Source organism: Fukomys damarensis, unplaced genomic scaffold, assembly GCF_012274545.1.
Source record: "Fukomys damarensis isolate Sample0158 unplaced genomic scaffold, DMR_v1.0_HiC HiC_scaffold_17, whole genome shotgun sequence".
In the NCBI taxonomy this organism is placed as follows: Eukaryota; Metazoa; Chordata; class Mammalia; order Rodentia; family Bathyergidae; genus Fukomys; species Fukomys damarensis.
This window is the reverse complement of record NW_022900929.1, coordinates 41,520,424-41,536,259: the sequence shown is the minus strand read 5'-3', so window position 1 is coordinate 41,536,259 and position 15,836 is coordinate 41,520,424. Positions and strand designations below refer to the sequence as shown.

At 36.9% G+C, this 15,836-nt stretch overlaps 1 protein-coding gene and 1 long non-coding RNA gene across 11 annotated transcripts in view; one reads left to right on the top strand and one right to left on the bottom strand.

Annotated features, from left to right (window-relative positions):
• The window catches only part of Fmn1 (formin 1), a 378,745-nt gene that overhangs the window by 210,801 nt on the left and 152,108 nt on the right, over positions 1–15,836 (top strand). The gene's annotated exons all lie outside the window — the stretch shown is intronic.
• LOC117286537 overlaps positions 1–15,836 on the bottom strand; it is a 32,044-nt gene that overhangs the window by 162 nt on the left and 16,046 nt on the right. The gene's annotated exons all lie outside the window — the stretch shown is intronic.

Sequence of the window (15,836 nt, the reverse complement as noted above, 5' to 3'; positions counted from 1 at the left end):
GTTAAACAGAGTGAATTAAGTATCACTCTTTCTTAAATTTTATTGACAAAATATGAATGTAGCTTTAAAAGTCAAACAGTATTAAAAACCTTGAAATGTCCTGCAAATCTTAAGAAATATCCAAGAATTTTTTCATGCAGACCACATCCTATTATCAAAATGAAACTAAATTAGAAATCATGTTAATAATAAGACAACTTAAATGTGCCAGTACCAAAAACAGTGCTTTTTACTATTTAAAATTTATAATCACACCTGCAAAAAGTCATGGTTTAAGAAATTAATTATAATGGAATTCAGAACACTTATAATAAAAATACTACATGTGAAGACTCATATAAGATGAAGCTAAAATATATGTATCTAAATTAGAAAAGAAAAAGATAAATAAATTAAGCTTCTAAAATTAATACATAAAGTAAGAAATTAGAAAATTTTAGGTTGAATAAGAAAAGGCCTTTTGCAGGTTAATTATGGCTAAATATTTACAATTTCATATGGTTCAACTCAATACATTTAAAATGAGATGAGGCTGGAAGTTTTAAAAAATTGAAATGTAACACAGAAGACCAATACAGATAAGTTTCTTTGAGAACAACAATATTCAAAAACTTTTAGCAGGATTAGGCAAAACAAAAACAGGCAAAAATATCAGGAAGGTAAGAGTAAATACTGTAGAAATATATAAGATAATACCATGAACAAGCTTTTGCCACTGAATGAAAATAATATGAAATAACTTTCTAGAAAAATGTAAATTACCAAGAGTCAAGAAAAACTAGAACACCTGAATGGTTCTACAAATATAGAAATTAGATCAATACTGGTAGTATAAAATTGTCACTCTGTAGTTTAGGCTGGCCTTGAATTCACCATGTAGCCCAGGCTGGACTTGGGCTTCTGGCACTCTTCCTGCCTCAGCCTCCCATGTGCTGAGATTATACGCAAGTGCCACCTTGCCCAGCTGAGTATTAATACTCTTGTCCATGTGAGACATCCTCAGAGAATGTCTATTTTTGAGTCTATTTAGGATAGAGTAGGAGCTCCCTCTTCAGAGATGTGCACATATTTTGTTTCATTTTATTTTATTTTTTTGGTACAGGGGATCGAACTCGGGATCTTACTCTTGCGAAGCAGGCGCTGGAACCACTGAGCTAAATCTTGGGCCCCAGCACATATTTTGAATCTCTGTATTACTCTATTCCTATGGAGACTGAAGGAGAGTATAATACGTGTTTACAGCTGTGCTGTGAGAATAGGAAGGTGGTAAGAGTAATTGTAGGGCAGATGTGCTAGGATATGTACCACAAGTCCTACCAGAGTCTTGTAGCTATTCTAAAATATTTGTATGCTGTACTATTTCATCTTTCATCTCTCACTAACATTTCCTAGAATCTTTGTCTTATGAAAGGGGCTCCCTTATTAAACACAATGTGATTCTTACATTAGTAGTTGTTCCTCAAAAATTGAAAAGAGGAGAAATACTTGTGTGAGAAACAGTGTCCATTGCCACAACTGTGGCAAATTAAGACTATAGAGAGTCTGTAAGACTGCAAAAGAATAAAGTTACCTAGGTATCCTAGAGGAGGAAGTGTGCCTCTTGAATTCTGCCTCAGCTATTGCCATCTACTGGCTCCAGAGCCTGAAGCTGGAAGTGTTCTCTGTCACTGGTTGTTCAGGGTCTGAGCAGGAGTGGGAACGAACCACATAATTTGCATCATGCATGCAGTCTAGCTCAGAGGCCATCCATCATCTCTGATATCTTGAATGCAGTGATTACCATATCAAAGACACGTGATGACACTAAAGATAATAACTTTTCTGTGGCCCATTATCTCCAACCAGCTTGGAGTAATTATTGGCATGTGTTCTTTTCCAAAACCTAACACGCCAAATTTTGGAATTAAAAGCTCTGTTGGAGCCACCATGGGTATATAGAAGACTGGATTCAAGATATTATAGTTAGATAAACAGTTACATAGACAAGACAGGAAGTCCAAAGTTCATGCAAACTTTGTTCTTTAGAGGCTTTTAGGAGGGCAGTATGGCTGCTTGTGTGCTTGGAATTGACCTTGTAGAAAAATTACTTGTGATCCTCATTGACAAGTACATAGCCTTAGATGAAAATTCTATGGAGACTTATGAAAATGTATATTTCTAGCTAATTAGCCAGCAGGGGAAAAAAAAGCACTTTGGTGATCAGGAATTATATAAATATGTATCAAGCACTATGTTAAACACCAGTTGAAGGGAACAAGGTGATACATTCTTTTGAAGTCATCTTGATATTCAAAGTGTGGTCCCTTGGTCAGTAATATGTGTCACCTGGGAGCTTACTGGGACTATAAGAATATCAGGTCCTCTGTTTCTTAGGACTAAGTTAATGAACTATGACACTGGTGCCTTAAAACAACAAAAAGTTATTTTCTCCTGATTTTTGAGTCTAGAAATTCAAAACCAAGCTATCAGCAGTGCCATGCTTTGGTAGCGTCAGCCCTGTGTAAGGATAGGGCAGTGAATGCACTGATTTTTTTGGGGGGGTCGCTTTTTCTCCCAGGGTCATGATCAGTGGGAAAATACATATAATTTTGCTTAACACAAAATCTCCAAAACTGTCAGAAGTATCTCCTGCCCCACTCTTTTTTAGTATATGTGCTGCCAAAGCAAGCTCTCCGCCCCCACTCTTAGGGCACCTCCATGCCCAGCCACAGCCTTCACCTGCTGTGGCTTCTACATTTGCTTTCTGAATAGAATTCATCAGTCTGAAGAACCAGTAAAAGGTTTTTCTGTTTCATCAGTATGGGGATGGGATGCCAACTATGTTCTCAGACTCAGGACAGAATGACAATTTGCCTTTTCACATTTCTTGGGAAGGGCCGAAATCCTTAAGTAAACTTCATCAGAGCAATTTTATGTGTCCCCAGAAATAAGACCATGGAAGAGATTCAGACTTAACAGTTTGACAGAACAGTGAGGCTTAGTTTCTCTAGAAACATTTTATGGGACAGATTAGCAGGCTGTATGTGGAGAGCTTATTTTAATGGCATTATTAGGTCAGTTGAGAGAGGCTTCTACCCAGAAGCATACCAGCCACGCTGGCCGTCAGTGGCTAGGGCTTGTTTGCACCAAGTCAGATGACATTTCATAACATGGCACCACGGAGCTAGCCAACCATCTCCTCTGGGTGCGGTGCCAAAGGTTGGCGGGGGCTGGAACATGGGAGAAGCAGAGGGGCAAGGAACCTGAGTCAGCATTTATTTTTCTGGGCACTTGCCAAGGAACAATTTTATATATTCATAGAAGCACTAATTCTCCCTGAGGAAAGAAAGCCAGATGGTTGCCAGCTCCAGTTCTGCTCTTCCCTCCAGCTGGCACGCACTTCTGCATTGGCTGGGAAGAACAGTAGCTTATCTGTCCCTTCTTTGGTCACGGCCTTAGTAGAGATGGCAGCGAGGGCACAAGAGTAGCTGCAGCTGTCTAGTGGATTGAGTGTCCCACCATGATGGTATGTGTCTGTGTGTGTGAGCAAGTGTGCAAGGCCTGCATCCATAGGCTACCGTGCCTCATTTTCTTGTGTGTTTTGTCACTTCCTGGAATTTCTTTCACTTGGAAATTCTTACTCTATTTTCCAAATTAGATTTTTATTGTGAAACAAGAGTTTTCAGTTTCATCCATTCACGTGAATGGATGCCATAAGAATAAAAATTTAAGTACTTGCTGATTTTCCATCTCTCCTCCCCAAAAGATGCTACTTTCTAATCCAGCCCCAGTAGATTCCATGCTATTTATATTTTTTATTTGAAGGAACTAGAATAAATCCTATCAGTCATCATTATCAACTCAGTCATCCAAGCTTGTTTCCCTGCACAGATTTCTACATCTCTAACATTGGATTCTACCTGTCTTCCTATCTAGTCATTAAGAATGTCTTAAAGATAAATGCAACATTCATTATGAAAGTACCTCAGTCCATTTGGGAGCCTATGATTTAGAAATGCAAAAGATTACGATTAATAAAGCAGGCTGGCTTGTCAGTATTATATATGCTTTATATCAGCTTCTTGATGCCTGTACTTTGGAAAAGTAGTGGGAACTGGAGTGTTGGTGTGAAGCACAAAAAACAAAAGATACCAGCAGTCTGAGAGATGAGAGTAGAAGTATTTTCTAGAATTTTACTTTGGGAGACTCAAATTGTCTACTTTCTGTGTAGTCTTTACCATGTCACTTAATCTTACTAGGAGAAGAAGCCACATACCTATTTGTTCTATACAGGTTAGAATGGACAGCGTGTGGATATTTGATATGTGTTATTGCTGTGAAAGTAAATGTCCGCCTACATATGTGGATACTTTATTTGTTTTTTTGTGGGTGAATGTGCGTGTGTTTGGAAACCCTGCGACCACAAGCTGCCACCCCTCAATCAATTTGAACACAGAATGTAGCAACTTACATATTTGCCTAAAGTGGATGACCAAAAGGTATTCATGTGTAGTAACGTGTGCGACTACATTTAGATAAACATGATGCCTATTCTCCAGGCTCTATGATAAAAGACATCACTGAAGATGAAAATCCTGTAACTGAAACTGAAAAAGTTCAAATGCAAGAACTAAGGTGAAGAACAAAGTATCATCTTAATCTGGTATAAGTTTGGTGTCCAGCAAAGGTGCAGTTGTGCCATTTAATCTTTTTAATTTCAGACAGATATAAAAATTAATCTTAACTTCAGAAAAAGTTGATCCATGTTGATCTTGTTTTGTAGCTGTGCCAAAGTTGCTCAGCTGAGCATGCTTCCCGTATTTACAGTCTCTTCAGAACCATTTATTTTTACTTTTGACCCTGTCTGCAAAGCTTGGGCAAAAACTTGAAGATATATACTCTGTACATGTAAAAATCACACTGGACATGGGGAGAATTCTTTCTCAGTTTATCAAGCAAGACATTTCTAGCTGAGTGGTTTGGATATGGTTTTTTCCAGTGTAGCAAATCTGTTTTCCCATTTTTGTCTTAATTCTTATTCAAAGCAGCAGATTTAAAAAAAAATCTTCAAATCTGAGAAGTGATAATTTGTGTGTACTGGTTGAAGTTGAGGCAGTGGCGTATGGGTCTGCATCTTCTCCCCGGAAGGCATTCTCAGAACTCCTTCAGCAGTGTAATGGTATGCACGTGTAACAGACCCTAATCCTGGCATGTGGCAAGAGTCTGGAAAGGCTTTACCTCAAACTAGGCGTGTCTAATAGGGTTTAGTGCAATCTGTGAATTTGCCCCTGCATAAGGTCAGCATGTAGGCCACTGGAATGCTGCCCAAATTGTATTCTCCCCCAGACTGTAATTATACCTAGGCATGGGTCTTGTGTTGCCAAATTCAGCTGGCTCCAGATAGGGCTGAGACAAACTGAGGGCCTGTTAACATTCCTCCAAATCTGATTTTTGAGGATTTGATAGAAAGCATCTCTTGTTGACAGTGGGTTGAGATTTATGAAGCAGCTTAGATTGAGGGATGGTGAGCAGCTGTTGTCTGCCTTTCCTGTGAGGAAGGAAAGGTGGCTGAGGATAGGAGCATGAGGAATTTGAGTAAAATATTTCAGGGCTAAAAGTCACTTAACACTGGAAATGACTTTGATGGTTATTACAAATCAAGTAAGATCCATGAGGACAAAGTGAAAAGTGGTTATCGTGAGGAGTCATAGATTAGGCATGGGATAGATTTCGTTTTTGTTTACAGTTAGCTGAGGTAGGGCTGTGGTTTCTTTGGGATAAACAAATACATATACACTATATAAACGTAATCTTAATAATCCCTTAAAGTGTGCACGTTCTTCTAAAATAAGACCTATACTTAAGTATGCAGGCTCTGGGCCAACCCACAGGCAAAGGGATAAATTAGGCAATATTTACAGATCTTTTGATGGCTGAGAATTAAATAATCCCAAAACCCAATTTAACAGATTGCACAATGGCTAAACAAAATTTTATATCTACTCAGACTGTTCAGTAAATGTTTTTTGGAATATCTTCCCTGAACAGCCTGGAGTAGGCACTTTCCCTACAAGAACCTGCGTAGAATGAAGTTGCATTGTGATCTTAAGGCATGGGTTCTGTCCACTGTCTCTACATAAACATGGAAAATCACTAATTTGATGCTCATATGATGAAGCTATAGACTATTAAAGTTAAGGATCCTGTCAGCTTCTAACAGTCAAATGTGAGGGACTGGCCTATGGTCTTCTGCATTGTGAAATCCCTTACTGCCAGCTGGCCCTAATGCCCAGAAGAACCTTCAGCACAGTAGCCATGAGTAGAAACAGCCCTTTCTATATAGATAACAAGAGCGTGGGTTAGAGTGTCCTCAGGTTCCTCTCTGCAAAGCCTGTTTCTCAACTCTCCTCCATGGAAAGATTTTCTAGAAGTGAGACTTTGGATTTTTGTTTTAGGAAAAAGGCACTGAATGTAACTCTTTGGAGAATTTTTTGGGTAAACTAGAGAAAGACTGTGCCAGTAACATTCATCTCATTAAAAACTTCCTCTTTAAGTCAGTTGACATTTTCATAGGTCATATACTTAAGAATAATTAGAAATAATTGATAATGATAAACAGCTCCCCTGTGTCAGTTATTTATATGTGTTTCACATTTAAACTAGTATCTGTACCCCCACTGAACAGTTACATATATACCTATATCTCAGGCAACGTAGTATTCTAAAAATTATCCAGATGATCGTCATAGTCACTGGTCCATAGTGTCCAATCACTAAATATGTAAATAGAGAATGCATAATCAGGTGAGTTTGATTTCCTTCAAGTTTGTACATATTAGACAGACAAGTAGATTTGGGACAATAAACCAATGTTTATCTGGTTATATGTTTTTTTTTTTCTTTTCCAAGTGGAATTTTTGAAATTTATTCTGTCTAGAAGTTCACTTACTGATAATGCATTTAATGTAGTAATTGCAAAGCTAAAGGAATTTTCAGTTACTAGAAGGTTCTGAGATCTGGTTGTTTGAAACTTTATAATGATTCTAAACAATTTTTTAAAAGCGAAGTTAATGTAAGCAACTAATGAAATGTTTTAGAAAAAAATATTTTGTTGAGTTCCAAATTTTTGCGCCTTATCTTTCTTTTCCGTTGTTCTCTTCATCGGTTTTATTCACTCTTGTTTTGTTGTCTTTGATGATTTCTTCCTAGCTGCTCTGCTATAAACTATAAAGGCAAATCCCCTGGGCCATGGGTACATATCTGGGTTAAGGAGGTTGTGAGATTTGATTGCGAAGGCAGAATGTGAGAACTGGGTTAACAGAACAAAGTGTGTTTCCGGTTCCTGTGCCTTCTGCTGCCTCCGCAGTAAGGTGGCTGTACTTACAGGATTCTTGGTCAGGGAGTCCTGTGGCCACTCTAGAAGTCCACGGGCTGGGGTGGGGCACTAAAGGAATAAAAGCTTACAGTATTGTGGGCCTCACTGCCCCAGTTCACAGCTGTATGTTTGGATTGGCTGATGTGCAAACGGGCACAATACCTGGTCCTTACTTCTCCTTCTTCTTCCCTTATAAAGTGCCTTTTATCCATAGCAGTTCTGAAAATCTTTCCTCCACCTTATCGCCATTTAAATTTCTTTGTGTTATACCAGCTTGATAGAGATGCTAATTAGAAAACATAACAAGAAGGCTATCAAGACAGTTCACCAGAACATGTGAGCTATAAGCCGTCTTTCACCTTACTGTTAAATCATTAAACTGCAAAATAAAATAGTGCAAAACATTTTACCTATTTTTATCTAGCATTTTAAAACCTGTTAGTGCCTAGAATGGGCATTAATTCAGTCACTGATAGTGTTCATTATACATTGGTAATATTTATCAAATTTAAAAGAGGTATATATTTAAATGGTTTTTATAATTATTCTGTAGAAATACAAACTCAAGAAACTTAACAGTGTATCTCCATTTAGTGAAATGTCTTCCAGTAGGAGAATACTTAAATGAATATGTAACATATTTTAAAGTGGCTTTTCTTGTACTGACATCAAAGATGTCTAAAACATACTGTCAAATGAAAAGAAAAATTCAGAATAGAAAACAAACTTGGAGAATAAAACATTGTTTTCTGTTTTGATGAACACGAAAATCTACATGCATTTAGATTTACACGTGTGTTTAGGTTTGGATAGAGGAAAAAAAAAAACACCCAGTTCTACCAAGAGTAACTAGGGGGTAGAACTGGAGGATGAGAGGAAAAAATATTTTTGCTGTTTTTTATTTTGCATTCCAAATTGTTTGCATTTCAAACATACAACAAGCATTTATTTTTATAATTAAAAATAAGAAATCCACAAAGAAAGAAAAGAGAAAATATAGGAAAAGAGAACTTGAAAAATTCTCCATGGGCAGAAATGTACTCATGTTTAATCTTTTGCTGAATATCTGGCAAACGGCAGTCATTTGACAAAATTGTGCTCAGTGAAGGAACCCTTGCTTAGTCCAGCTTGTGCCGCTATGGTCAAGTTAGCTGAGTGGGAAACTTCATAAAATATGGTAAAAGCATCCACAAAACATCTCCCTTTCTCTCCCATTTAGTCCTCAAGTTTTGCTTTTCCTCTTTCACCTTAACACTAATGCTTTATCCTCACACCCCGCTTGGCCCAATCTTTGACCAAGTACAGAAAGATCAGAATACACACAAAGTGCTTACTTGGCTGCTTTGTAAGCCTGGGGTGTGTGTATGTTCATGCATTCTTCTACCCCTCATCATTCCTAATTCTTGTCCTTGTAATTTGTTTGATACTGTCCTCCAGCTATGAGAAGGAAACCATGCTCCTTCCAGTGAAGGCTGCCTCACTTTCAGCTCAGTCTGCTGTGGTCTCCTTACCACCATGGCTGCGTGAACTGCCTGGTGACTGGGAGTATGTTTGGTAGAACCCACCCTGTTTTGGCTTCTGTTTCTCTACAGATGAGGTCACATCTGCCTCTCATAAAAGGAATGAGGTCATAAAGATGGCAGGAAGTGTCAGACCTCACCGGAGCTCCTCCTGTAGTACTGCACAGTGATCCCAGGTTCCCCAATGAGGAAAGAAAAGAGTGGAACGTAGGCCTAATATTCAGATGGTTCTGGTGTGTCTGAATCTGGGTGCCAAGAGGAGAAGATGTCCTCCCATTCCCCTTCCCAGTCTCAATACAGCATGTGAGGAAGTAAGCCTGCACCTCCTGGCTTCTCCCTAAGGAGAGAAACTTGAGGCATGCACTTGAGGTTTTGACTTTTTGGAGGGCTCACAGGGGACTGGTCCCTGTCTTACCTGACTTGGAGAACTGACAGGACCCAGCATGCTTTTCATGCATGCGGACACTGAGAACAAGAAAGAGCTGTTGGTGGGGTGGCTTACTGATGCCATAACACCTGTGGTACAACACCTGCATCTTACTTGCTTTTCCCTCCGAAGTCAGGGGAGAGAAGAGTGGAGTTTCCATACAGAGCTCCAGCTTTCCACAGGATGTCTCAGAGGGTTGGTTTCCTTCTTACTTGACTCATGTTCATGGGACCTGTTGGACTTCAGATGCTTGGTGAGAAAAAAAAAAATGAACTGGGCATATTTTCATACCTTCAGTTAACTGATGGCATTTTAGGCAGACAATAGAAAATTACGAGCTCCTGAACAAAAAGAACCTAGTAAAACCTTTCTAATTGGGAACATACACTCTCAAGTGCAAAGAATATTATTCCACAGGAAAAGTCTTAAGAAACCCCAGTCAACATGACTGATTAGCAAAGCTCTTTCTCTGTATGATAACAATCTATAAAGACTAGGAAATATGGCTATTTTTTAAATGTGCATATCCAACAAGAAAGGCACAAGAACAAAGAAGAATCAAACAGAGGAAGAGAAAAATCAGAAATCAACACTATAGACACAGCCATATATGAATTCCTTGATAAAGAATTCAAAATAAATGACATAAAGATGCTCAATGAACTCAGAAAAAAAAAAGATGTGTGAACTGAATTAGTGAGTTTTTCCATTGCTGGGACAAAATATCTGACACTACTTAATGGAGAAGATGTTTGTTTTGGCTCATGATTTCAGAGATTTCAGTCCATGGTCAGCTGGCTCCAAAGCAGAGACATTGTGCAGAAGGTTGTGGTAGAGAAAAGCTGCTTGGCTCATGGCAATCTGGAAACTGCAAGTTGGAAAGAGCCAAGGAAAGAATCAAGGCCTAATATAGGCCAAGGTCACCCCCTGTGATCCCTTTCCTCAAGCTATGCCCTAGCTCCTAAGGCCCACTCAGCTATGAACTCCTCAGTGTAAGGTTAAGTACATTCACAATCTAATCCTATCTCTAGGAATCTCTTAATACAGTCTAGTGAACTGTCAAAATTAAGTAGAACAACGAACAATATGAAAATATCAAGACATGGAAAGTATTAAAAAGAAATCCAAATTTTGGAGCTATGAAATGCAATCACTGAATTGAAAACTTTTCTTGAAAGATTCAACAGCCATCTTGATCAAGTAGAATCTGAAGGAATTGGAGAATTGAAAGACTTAGTATTTAAAATTATCCAGTCAGAGGAGTGAAAGAAAAAAGAATAGGGGAAAGTGAACAAAGTCCAAGAGACTTAGTGGGATGTCATTAAACGACCAACAAACATATTTTGGGAAGAGTAGATAGAAAAAGGACAGAAAGCATATTTAAAGAAAATAGTCTAAATCTGGGTAATTAAACATCTAGACTCAGGAAATCCCCTGGACCCCAATAATGAGAACCTAAAAAGTTCACCCCAAGACACATTACTGTCTTTTTCTTTTTTTTTTCTTTTTTTTCACTAAGATTATTGGTACTTTTTTAGGTATACAGTTACATTCATCACTGGGATCTTGTACCTTTACATGATGTATCTTGGTTCTTATGTTTTCCCCTGCCCTCCCTTCAACCCCACCCCCCCATTTAAAAAAGCTTTGCTTCCATTTTTTTCCTTTTCTCATGTTTTTTCTTTTCCCTTCTTTCCTTTCCTCTAGCCTTCCTACTTCCCCATTCCTTTAGCCCTTTTCTTCCTGTTTCACATTATTAGCTGTATAATTTGTTCCCGACATTTTTATTAGTACATTTAAAGCAAACGATACAGTTACATTTATCATTGGGGTCTTGTACCTTTACATGATATGTCTTGGTTCTTGTTTTTTCCCTATACCCCTGCCCTCCCTTCACCCCCTTCACTCTTCCCTATTTATAATCAGTTATACAATTTGAACCTTATTTATACTTTGTTTTTCACACCAGAAAAGACACATTACTATCAAATTGTCAAAAACCAAAAACAAAGAATTTTGAATACAGTAACAGAAAAGCAAATTGCCACAAATAAGGGCACCTCCCTAAGATTATCAGTGGATTTCTCAGCAGGGACATTCAAGCCTGAAGAATAATATATTCAAAGCATTGAATGAAAATGATAAAAAGAGTTTTTGTCTAAGCCAAAACAAAAGCATAGTACATAGCCACACAAAAGCCTATAACAGGACAAAATTTGCTGCTAAAGATAAATGTATAGACAAATACAGGATACTGTAATGGTGGTAGGTAAATCATTTTTAGTTGTGGTATAAAATTCAAAAGACAATTATAGGGGGCTGGAAATGTAGCTCAGTGGCAGAGTGCCTATCTAGCATGAGTGAGGCCCTACATTCAATCCCTGGCCCTGAAAAAGTAAAAATAGGTTGAAGGCAAGTGTAAAAAATAAGTGTAATTATAAAATATGTTGAAGGATATGCATTAGGAAAAGGTATAAATTGTGGCATCAGTAACATGAAGTGCAGGCAGTGAAGAAACAAAAAAATATTTGTATGTGATTTGAATTATCAGCTTAAAATAGATTGTTATAAATGTAAGATATTTTCTGTAAGTTCCATGATATCTACAGAGAAAATCCCTAGAGAAGCTACATAAAAGAAAGTGAAAAAGGAATCAAATCATGCTACTGCAAGGAATGAATAAGACACAAAAAAGAACAAGACAAAAGAGTATTAAAAATGCTTTAGAAAAGATCAAAAGATTAATAAAATGGCAATAAGTTCTTCCCTCTTAGTAATTTAAACATAGATGGAGAAAACTCCTTAATTGAATGACATAAGAGTAACTGAAAGGACTTTTAAAGAATCAAACAGGTTACTATATTCAAAGAAAACTATTTCATATTAAAGAACACATGTGAAAAAGGATAGATTAAAACACTCAAAGACTTTTGAGAAGATCAACAAAATTGACTAAGTCTTAGCTAGACTAAGATTGAAGCCAAAGGAGAGCAAGGCAGTCATAATTATTTCATACAAAATAAACTTTAAGCAAAAAAATCATCAGTAAAGACAAGAAGGGTAGTATATAATAATAAAATGTCCAGTATACCAGGAAAGTATAACTACTGTAAAAAGATAAAAACCATATGACCATTGCAGTAGATGTAGAAACGGCACTTAACAAAATCCAACACACCTTTATAATAAACACAGTCACTGAACTACGTATAGGAGGAAATGGTCTCAGAATATTAAAGATCATAAGTCTGATGGTAACACTAATAAGTGATAAAACTGAAAGCTTTTTCTCTGAGATCAGGAGCAAGGCAGGGGTACCCACTGTAATCACCTATGTTCAACTTAGTACTGCAAGTTGTAACTCGAGCAATTAGGCAAGGAAAAATAAAATTTGTCCAAATTGGAAAAGAAAGAAAAGTATCTCTATTCACAGATAATGACTTTATATATTGAAAAAGTAAATAACTTTTAAAACTAATAAATAAATTCAGAGTTTCAGCATTTTGTACTCTGAACAGCCAAAACAACTTTTAGAAAGATGAACCAAACTGAAGGCCTTATGTTTCTTGACTTGAAAATGTGTTACAAAGCAATAGTAATCAAAAGAGTATAGTACTTGTTTAAAGACAGTCATTGTAGACCAATGGAACAGATCAGAGAACAGAATAACCCCATGGGTATCTACTCAAGATCTTTCACAAAGATAGCAAAACTGCAGGAAAAGGATTACACCATCTCTTCAACAGATGGTTATCTCCATGCCAAAGAGTGAAATTAGGCATTTATTTTGTAATGTACACAAAAAGTCAGCTCAAAATAAAGACTTAAATTACAAAAATCCTAGAATAAAACATAAGGAGAAAGCTTCATAAAATTGATCTTGAAAATTACTTCCTGGATATGATATCAGAAGCATATTCAATAAAAACAAAAATAGTTAAGTGGGACTATATCAGATGAAAAAGCTGCTCTGCAAAGGAAATAACAAAACAGAAATGCGACCTATAAAATGGGAGAAAATATTTGCAAAGCATATATCAGATAAGGAGTTAATACCTGAGCTATATAAGGAACTCTTATGATTCTGTTTTAAAAAAACCCAATTAAAATGGTCTAAAGATTTTAGTAGACATTTCTACCAGAAGTCACACCATTGTGTGACCATTGTGTATTTTAAAAGTTGTCCAATATCACTAATCATCTTGGAAATAAAATTTAGAAGTACATGAAATAAACCTTCACATTTGTTAGGATGGTCTTTGCTAAAAACTAATCAGAAACTAAAGTTTCAGTGAGAATGTGGAGAAATTGGGACCCTTTATACACAGTCGATGAGAATGTAAAATGGTGCAGCTGTTATGGAAAAAAGTATGAAATTTCCTTTAGAAATTTAAAATAGAACTACTCCTCCCCAAGAATTTGTGCATAGTAATTGAAACCAGGATCTTGAAGAGCTGTTTTCACTCTTAGGTTCTTTGCAACATTATTCATAATAGCAAAGTTTTGGCAAATCTAAAAAAATCCTAAATCCGTCAACAGATGAATGAATAAAGAAAATGTGGTATAAACATACTATATTTGTCAGCTTTTCCATTACTGAGACAAAGGACCTGAGAAATACGCAATTTAAAGGAGGAAGTGGTTTGTCTGGCTCACGGTTTCAGATGTTTTAGTATGTGGTCAATTGGTTCCATTACTGTGGGTCTTAGGTGAGGGAGAACGTCATAGCAGAGGGATATAGTGAAGTAAAGCTGCGCATTTCATGGCAACCAGAATTCAAAACTCAGGGGAAGAGCTCCAGCAGGAGATATACCCTTCCAAGGCATGGCCTCGATGACCCATCACCGATGAGGCCCTGCCTCCTAACAGCACATCCAAATATAAATATCAGTGGATCAATCCACTGTTGAATATAGTATCCCCATGATCCTGTCTCCTCTCCAGAAGTCTCTTAATACAGCAAAGCTGACAAGTAAATTTAACTGGCTTGCATAAAATAAAATATAACTCAACCATAAAAAGAAGGAAATCCTGCTGTTTACCACAGTATGCATTGGCTTTTAGTACATTATGCCAAGTGACCAGTCACAGAAGAACACATACTGTGTGGTTATACTTGTATAAAGTAGGTATAGTAATTAAAAAAAAAAAAAGAAAGAAACAAAGGAACAATATAGAATAGTAGTTCCCAAGGGTTGAGATAATGAAGAATACGAGAGTTGTTACTCAGTGGATATAAAATTTCAGCCATGCCAAATGTCCAATATTTTGCTATAGTTAGCAATACTATACTTTTTACTTGATTTTTTTTTTCATACCGGGGATTGAACTCAGGTCCTTGTGCTTGCAGGGCAGGCACTGGAACCACTGAGCTAAATCCCCAGCCCTACTTGATAATTTTTAATTGTGTGCACTTCATGTTATCTACATGTCACAGCAATACTTTTATTTTAAAAATTTTAAAAATTTTTACTAGTACATATCTGCAGTACATAATGATTACATTCATTGCTGGGAGTTGATACAGTACATAACACAGCATAATTCCTCATCACTCCATCTCTTGGTCCCCTTCCCTTTTGCAGAGGATCTTTCTCCCTATTTCCCATTATCCATCTTTTATTTTGCTCTTTAAATTATTTATACTTTGGGTTACTTGTATAAGAGAAACCGTTTCTGTGTCTGATTTATTTCGCTTAATATTATGGTCTCAAGATGCATCCATTTTCCCACAAATAATTCAAGTTTATTCTTCTTTATGGTAGAACAGTATTCCATTGTGCATAAATACAGTTTCTTTATCTATTCATCTGTTGATGGATATGTAGGCTCCTCCCAAGATTTCCTAATTCATTGTGCTGCTATAAACATGGGTATACATATAGCGTTGTAATATGATGTCTTTAATGCTTTGGAGAAGATATGTTAAAGGGGAATTGCTGGGTCAAATGGAATAACTATTTTTCATTTTTTGAGGACTGTTCACACTGATTTCTATACTGGTTGTACTAGTTTACATTCTGACCAACAATACAGAAGGGTTCCTTTTTCCCAGCAGCCTTGCCAGCATTTGTTATTATTTTATTTCTTAGTGACAGCTATTTATTCTGGAATGAGATTCAATCTCAGGGTTGCTTTAACTTACATTATTCTAATAGGCAAAAGTCTTGATTTTTTATGTATATATTGGCCGTATATATTTCTGAGAGGTGCCTATTCATTTCAGTTGCATATTTTTTGGTTGGGTCTTTTATTGGGGGTCTAATTTTTTATTTCTTTTTATATCCTAGATATTAGTTGTCTGTCCAAAGAGTAGAATGGAAAAACATTTGTCCCATTGCATAAATTGTCTCGTCATTCTGATGGTTGTTTCCTTTGTTGTGCAGAAAAAAATTTTATTGTTTATTGGTACATTTTAGGTATACGATACAGTTACATTCATCATTGGGATCTTGAACCTTTACATAACATATCTTGGTTCTTACTTTTTGCCCATTCCCCAGCACTACCTTCACCTACTCCACCTTTCCCCTGT